Source organism: Salvelinus sp. IW2-2015, linkage group LG31 (assembly GCF_002910315.2).
Source record: "Salvelinus sp. IW2-2015 linkage group LG31, ASM291031v2, whole genome shotgun sequence".
NCBI lineage: Eukaryota > Metazoa > Chordata > Actinopteri > Salmoniformes > Salmonidae > Salvelinus > Salvelinus sp. IW2-2015.
Window position 1 is genome coordinate 27,271,429 of NC_036870.1, and position 8,017 is coordinate 27,279,445.

General features: G+C 41.7%; 1 protein-coding gene across 2 annotated transcripts in view; it reads left to right on the top strand.

The window, feature by feature from the left end:
* The first annotated feature begins 415 nt into the window (after nucleotides 1-415).
* Nucleotides 416-8,017, top strand: part of poc1bl (POC1 centriolar protein homolog B (Chlamydomonas), like) — a 41,343-nt gene continuing 33,741 nt past the window's right edge. The window contains exon 1 of one of the 2 annotated variants that reach the window (XM_023976164.2): nucleotides 416-499. The gene's annotated coding sequence lies outside the window, so the exon portion shown is untranslated. Of the gene's footprint in view, nucleotides 500-738; nucleotides 1,130-8,017 lie in introns of those variants that run through there. The other variant, XM_023976163.2, reaches the window with a different exon arrangement.

Here is an 8,017-nt window from a genome sequence, read left to right on the forward strand (position 1 = left end):
GCCACAAATGTTCTCAAGTCAAATTCATATGATAATTCCTCTTCTCTTACTGTGAGTCAGATTTCCAATGTATTTATTTGGCAAATAAACTTCAACTTAAACTGACTGAGAGCTCTGCATAAAATAAATCAGTAAACATGTAAACACTTTTCCACTTGTTCTCATGCCATACCTTTGTTATTAGCATTGCAATGCCTATGGAGTCTGTGTACACAGAGTATTCTATAGTTTACTGTTGATATCCGCCACACATGGGCTGCCCTCGGCAACAAACCCGGTGGGGTTGAAGTCCAGTTATATCCGCCACACCTGGGCTGCCCTCGGCAACAAACCCGGTGGGGTTGAAGTCCAGTTATATCCGCCAGAACTGGGCTGTCCTCTAAGAGTTTAGACTGAGACTCATGAAAATCTCATTGAACAATGCATGCTATCTAACCTGTAAACCACACCTCATCCATGGATAGAATATATCTAATCTTAAAGAGGCAGGGATTAACAGGTAAAGTGTCACGTAAGGTCAAACACACACATACACACACACACATGCACGGTCGCAAGCACATGCACACACACGCACGTACAAAATATAAGATGCATTACTTTGTTATTATTTTATTATTTGTGACATTGGAAAAAGTGTTACAAGTGAAACACCCTTGTTCATTTTGGAACATTGTATAAAATTCTGTGCTGTCTTTAATATAATCTTTTCACAACGCTTTGGTCACGTGGTTTATTCAGATCAAATCGCCACATTTACAAACTTCCTAGTGAGTGATCAACAAAGTACATTTACTTGCTCAGTCAGCAAACCAGCATTTCGTGAACAACAAGAGGTTTTAAGGTCAGAAATATTTCCAGCACAAGTACGCATACATGTAGTCTCATTTATTACAATGCTTCAAGAATTCCTTTGAAATCGAGTGAAAACAAGAGCTGGCAAGATAAATTCCGGAACGGAAAAGTGACAGCCCGAGCTAGCCAGCGCTCGAGACAATCATCAACGTGAAGAGGATGTGGTTGTGTTGAAAGCTGCAGTCTGAGATCGAGCTAGACAGATGCAAGCCAGAGGTTGAGTCGGAGACAGAACGCCGAGCAGCTTCCAGGAACACGGAATGTAGTGGACTAGGTAATAAAGCAAGAATGAAGTTTATTTGTACACGTGGCTAATCAGGTGTAATCTGATTAGCGAACGAATACATAGATCAGCTCTGGTCGCCCTGGGATAGAGTTAGCTAACTATCAAGTAGGTTAGCTAGCTATAGTAGCTAGCTAGGATTGCTTGGTCTTTTGCTACTGGAACTTTGTGTTTAGTAAATTTACGTTGGATGTAAGTGTCTTGTTCCTGAAGGTTTCGAACCATGGTCATCCAGCTCCCGGTCAGTAACAAGCTAACCGTAGCTAGCTAGCTAACTAGTTGGTAATCTAATCAAAGAGCCTCCATATCTGAGATTTAGTAACCAGCTAATTTAGTTGTCTATCTTGACACCTGAGTTAGGCGAACCTAATAATAGCTAACCCATGTCAGTCCATGCAAATAACTTTTATACTACTGTTATTTTGTAACAAACAGTTGGTAACAACAACATGCATTGGTTTTAGCTAGAGTTTATATTCCCTGATTTAACATGGTTATATGTTCATTCTAAAGGTGCAATGCTTTTAAACCCTTCGCAGTCCGAGTTGAGTTATTATAGCTCACACTCACAGTAAGCCTCATCTTCTTTAAACTGAAGGTGACCTCTAGACTCTGCAGTTTCACCATTCTCAGCATATTTGCATTACTGTGATACGTGTTTCTGTATTGTCTATAATTAAAGCCTGTCAAGTTTCATGAACTAGATATGATTTATTTGCACTCTGTTGGAACAAAATGTAGGCCTTATGCTGAAGATGTAGAAATGTAGCTGGACCTTTAGCCATCTACTGACACACCCACTTCGGCTCACTTCTGCTCGCTCCGCTGCATCCAGACCACAACCTAAACATCAGGGAAAACAAGCACTTTGCCAAAGTTTTCCCCAAAGTCTTTGAAACTAAATCTGTCAACATACAAGGAGACATCGGCTATTTTCATTTGACAGTTTGGGCTAACATCAGACAAGATGCATCAAGTCCATTAAAGAGAAAGTAAAGCTGAACGACAAGCTTTCACTGTAGGCTTTAGACAATTTTCGTCAGTRTAACGGAGGTATGTGGAAGACATGTTATAGCCTAACTTCATTTATCAACCTCCTGATCCAGTTTCATATGGTCGGCCGGTCGGACTTACTATAGTGTTTACGCTTAGTGTAATCACTGAAGAGTTGTTATTGTCGTCGAGAGAGCTTTTTCTGTGCCAAATGTTTACAGGGAGTATAGGCCTGTTGGCTCTTGTAGTTCGAGCTGGCCAGCTGGTTCCTGTCTGGTGTACCGTCCAGTGAAATGCCAGGGGAAATTTCCCGTAGGTACAGTTCAAGGATCAGCATCCTCATTTCCAACCTTAACCATTAGTGATGGAAATGCAACTGACCCAAGATCAGCGTCTGCTAGAGAAACTTCAAACTACACTATTCAGTGAGACAGATGACATCATAGTAGAATACAGAATGTACTAGCACCTATTTTGAGTTTTTTCAGTGCTGAATGTTTAACAGCGAGTAACCGCTCACATATTGGCCCTCATATTTCATGTTGGCCCGCTGTTCTTCTGCGGTGTACCATTCAGCGACACAGATAAAATGTACTCACACAAATGTTCTGAGTTACAGTGAGTGTTGTCAGTGCAACTTGTTTGACTGCTTTCTGAGATGGATGTCACAGTGAAAGCAGCAGCCCTGTTCTGTGTTTGTACTTTAATACGACTGTTGTTGATTGACTCTAGCTCTTTGTCAGTGTCAGGGGTGTTTTTCTTCCTCTTCGGTTGCAGATGAACACATTGGCGATGTTCCCATGTCCATACTAACGTAACCACTTTTAGAATGCCTGCCAAATACATTCCAGTGACAATGTGTTTCCCCTAGGATTTTTTTCAGCAGTKGTGGCAAGGGTAAGGGGGGGAGAGAGCATTGCTACTAGTGTTAGGGCAATGACGTGCTGGCTGTTCCCATAGACTTCCAGTCATTTAGCCAATGACTATCCATTTAAAAGCTTGTCTCTACATACATACAGTGGGGAGAACAAGTATTTGATACACTGCCGATTTTGCAAGTTTTCCTACTTACAAAGCATGTAGAGGTCTGTCATTTTATCATAGGTACACTTCAACTGTGAGAGACGGAATCTAAAACAAAAATCCAGAAAATCACATTGTATGATTTTTAAGTAATTAATTTGCATTTTATTGCATGACATAAGTATTTGATACATCAGAAAAGCAGAACTTAAATTTGGCACAGAAACCTTTTGTGTGCATTACAGAGATCATACGTTTCCTGTAGTTCTTGACAGGTTTGCACACACTGCAGCAGGGATTTTGGCCCATCCTCCATACAGACTTCTCCGATCCTTCAGGTTTCGGGGCTGTCGCTGGGCATACGGACTTTCAGCTCCTCCAAAGATTTTCTATTGGGTTCAGGTCTGAAGACTGGCTCAGGCCACTCAGGACCTTGAGATGCTTCTTACGGAGCCACTCCTTAGTTGCCCTGGCTGTTGGTGTTTCGGGTCGTTGTCATGCTGGAAGTACCAGCCACGACCCATCTTCAATGCTCTTACTGAGGGAAGGAGGTTGTTGGCCAGATCTCGCGATACATGGCCCCATCCATCCCCCCTCAATACGGTGCAGTCGTCCTGTCCCCTTTGCAGAAAGCATCCCCAAAGAATGATTTTCCACCTCCATGCTTCACGGTTGGGATGGTGTTCTTGGGGTTGTACTCATCCTTCTCTTCTCCAAACACGGCGAGTGGAGTTTAGACCAAAAAGCTCTATTTTTGTCTCATCAGACCACATGACTTCTCCCATTCCTCCTCTGGATCATCCAGATGGTCATTGGCAAACTTCAGACGGACCTGGACATGCGCTGGCTTGAGCAGGGGACTTGCGTGCGCTGCAGGATTTTAATCCATGACGGCATGGTGTGTTACTAATGGTTTTCTTTGAGACTGTGGTCCCAGCTCTCTTCAGGTCATTGACCAGGTCCTGCCGTGTAGTTCTGGGCTGATCCCTCACCTTCCTCATGATCATTGATGCCCTACGAGGTGAGATCTTGCATGGAGTCCCAGACGAGGGTGATTGACCGTCATCTTGAACTTCTTCCATTTTCTAATAATTGCGCCCAACAGTTGTTTGCCTTCTCACCAAGCTGCTTGCCTATTGTCCTGTAGCCATCCCAGCCTTGTGCAGGTCTACAATTGTATCCCTGATGTCCTTACACAGCTCTCTGGTCTTGGCCATTGTGGAGAGGTTGGAGTCTGTTTGATTGAGTGTGTGGACAGGTGTCTTTTATACAGGTAACGAGTTCAAACAGGTGCAGTTAATACAGGTAATGAGTGAAGAACAGGAGGGCTTCTTAAAGAAAAACTAACAGGTCTGTGAGAGCCGGAATTCTTACTGGTTGGTAGGTGATCAAATACTTATGTCATGCAATAAAATGCAAATTAATTACTTAAAAATCATACAATGTGATTTTCTGGATTTTTGTTTTAGATTCCGTCTCTCACAGTTGAAGTGTACCTATGATAAAAATTACATGACCTCTACATGCTTTGTAAGTAGGAAAACCTGCAAAATCGGCAGTGTATCAAATACTTGTTCTCCCCACTGTACATACATACATACATACATACATACAGTACCAGTCAAGTTTGGACACGCCTATTCATTCAAGGATTTCTCTTTATTTTTACTATTTTCTACATTGTAGAATAATAGTGAAGACATCAACACTATGAAATAACACATGGGATCATGTAACCAAAAAAGTGTTAAATAGATCCAAATATATTGTATATTTGAGTTTCTTCAAAGTATAACCCTTTGCCTTGATGACAGCTTTGCACACTATTGGCATTCTCTCAACCAGCTTCGTGAGGAATGCTTTTCCAACAGTCTTAAAGGAGTTCCCACATATGCTGAGCACTTGTTGGCTGCTTTTCCTTCACTCTGCGGTCAAACTCATCAGATTTCCACCGGTCTAATGCCCATTGCTCATGTTTCCTGGCCCAAGCAAGTCTCTTCTTCTTATTGGTGTCCTTTAGTAGTGGTTTCTTTTCAGCAATTCGACCATGAAGGCCTGATTCAYGCAGTCTCCTCTGAACAGTTGATGTGTCTGTTACTTGAACTCTGAAGCATTTATTTGCCAGTAGAAAGGTGCAGCAAGCTCATTGATGGCTACAATAATCAGTTGTCTGCAGTTATCTTAAGGTGTGGAGACCAAAGTTGTTTTTAAGTTTCAACTTATTTTAGAAGAAATAAGGATTTTTTTAAAGAAAAGTGCAAGGGTGACAAAATATTTGTCCGCAACAGTATACAGCGAGAGGGATGCTGCCGTGACATGTACACAATGCTGTGAAAAAGTATTTGCCCCCTTTCTGATATTCTCTACTTTTGTATATTTTTGATACTGAATGTTATCAGATTTTCAACCAAAACCTAATATTAGATAAAGGTAACCTGAGTTTACAAATAACAAAAAAATATATACTTATTTATTTAATATACAAAGTTATGCAACATCCAATTTCCCTGTGTGAATAAGTATTTGACCCGTTACACTCAATAACTGGTTGTACCACCTTTAGCTGCAATGACTGCAACCAAACGCTTCCTGTAGTTGTTGGTCAGTCTCTCACGTCGCTGTGGAGAAATGTTGTCCCCAAACCATCACACTACCACCACCATGCATCACCGTTGATTAAGGTTCTTACTGTGGAATGCATGGTGGTGGTAGTGTGATGGTTTGGAGATGCTTTGCTGCCTCAGGACCTGGACGACGTGCCTTAATAGAAGGAACCATTAATTTTGCTCAGTATCAGAGAATCCTACAGGAGAATGTCAGGCCATCTGTCTGAGCTGAAGCACAGCTGGGTCATGCAGCAAGACAATGATCCAAAACGCACAATCAAGTCTACTTGAAAATGTCTAAAAAGCAACATTTTAAGTTTTGGAATGGCCTAGTCAAAGTCAGGACCTAATCCCAATTGAGATGTTGTGTCAGGACTTTAAACAAGTAGTTCATGCTTGAAAGCCCACAAATGTAGCTGAGTGAAAGCAGTTTTCTGCAAGGAAGGGTGGGCCAAAATTCCTCCACAGTGAGAGACTGATCAACAACTACAGGAAGCGTGTGGAGTCAATGCAGCTGAAGGTGGTACAACCAGTGGGGGCAATTACTTTTTCACACAGGGGCATAGGGTGTTGTATAACATTGTTTATGAAGCAAATGAAATAAGTATGTCATTGTTGTGTTATTTGTTCACTCAAGTTCACTTGATCTAATATTAGGTTTTGGTTGAAGATCTTTATTTAACATTCAGTATAAAAAATATGCTAAATTAGAAAGGGAGCAAATACTTTCACAGCACTGTGTATAGGCCTGCAGTCCACATCCAGTGCTAAACTCTCTAGTCTCTCTAGCCTACTGTACAGCTAGTCTCTCTAGCCTCTCTAGCCTACTGTACAGCTAAACACTCTAGTCTCGCTAGCCTACTGTACAGCTAGTCTCTCTAGCCTCTCTAGCCTACTGTACAGCTAAACTCTCTAGTCTCGCTAGCCTACTGTACAGCTAAACACTCTAGTCTCGCTAGCCTACTGTACAGCTAAACACTCTAGTCTCTCTAGCCTACTGTACAGCTAAACACTAGTCTCGCTAGCCTACTGTACACCTAAACACTCTAGTCTCTCTAGCCTACTGTACAGCTAAACACTAGTCTCTCTAGCCTACTGTACAGCTAAACACTAGTCTCTCTAGCCTACTGTACAGCTAAACACTCTAGTCTCGCTAGCCTACTGTACAGCTAAACTCTCTAGTCTCGCTAGCCTACTGTACAGCTAAACTCTCTAGTCTCTATAGCCTACTGTACAGCTAAACTCTCTAGTCTCTATAGCCTACTGTACAGCTAAACACTAGTCCCTCTAGCCTACTGTACAGCTAGTCTCTCTAGCCTACTGTACAGCTAGTCTCTCTAGCCTACTGTACAGCTAGTCTCTCTAGCCGACTGTACAGCTAGTCTCTCTAGCCTCTCTAGCCTACTGTACAGCTAAACTCTAGTCTCTCTAGCCTACTGTACAGCTAGTCTCTAGTAGAGGTCGACCGATTAATCAGTATGGCCGATTTAATTAGGGCCAATTTCAAGTTTTCATAACAATTGGTAATCTGCATTTTTGGACACCGATCATGGCTGATTCCATTGCACTCCACGAGGAGACTGCGTGGCAGGCTGACTACCTGTTATGCGAGTGCAGCAAGGAGCCAAGGTAAGGGGCTAGCTAGCATTAAACGTATCTTATAAAAAACAATCAATCTTAACATAATCACTAGTTAACTACACATAGTTGATGATATTATTCGTTTATCTAGCTTGTTGGTGCCTGTTAATTTATCATTGAATCATAGCCTACTTCGCCCAAACGGTTGATTTAACAAGCGCATTCGCGAAAAAAGCACTATCGTTGCACCAATGTGTACCTAACCATAAACATCAACGCCTTTCTTAAAATCAATACACAAGTATATCATTTTAAACCTGCATATTTAGTTAATATTGCCTGCTAACATGATTTCTTTTAACTAGAGAAATTGTGTCACTTCTCTTGCGTTCTGTGCAACAGAGTCAGGGTATATGCAGCAGTTTGGGCCGCCTGGCTCGTTGCGAACTGTGAAGACTATTTCTTCCTAACAAAGACAGCCAACTTCGCCAAACGGGGGATGATTTAACAAAAGCGCATTTGCGAAAAATGCATAATCGTTGCACGAATGTACCGAACCATAAACATCAATGCCTTTCTTAAAATCAATACACAGAAGTATATATTTTTAAACCTGCATATTTAGTTAAAAGAAATTAATGTTAGCAGGCAATATTAAACTAGGGAAATTGTGTCA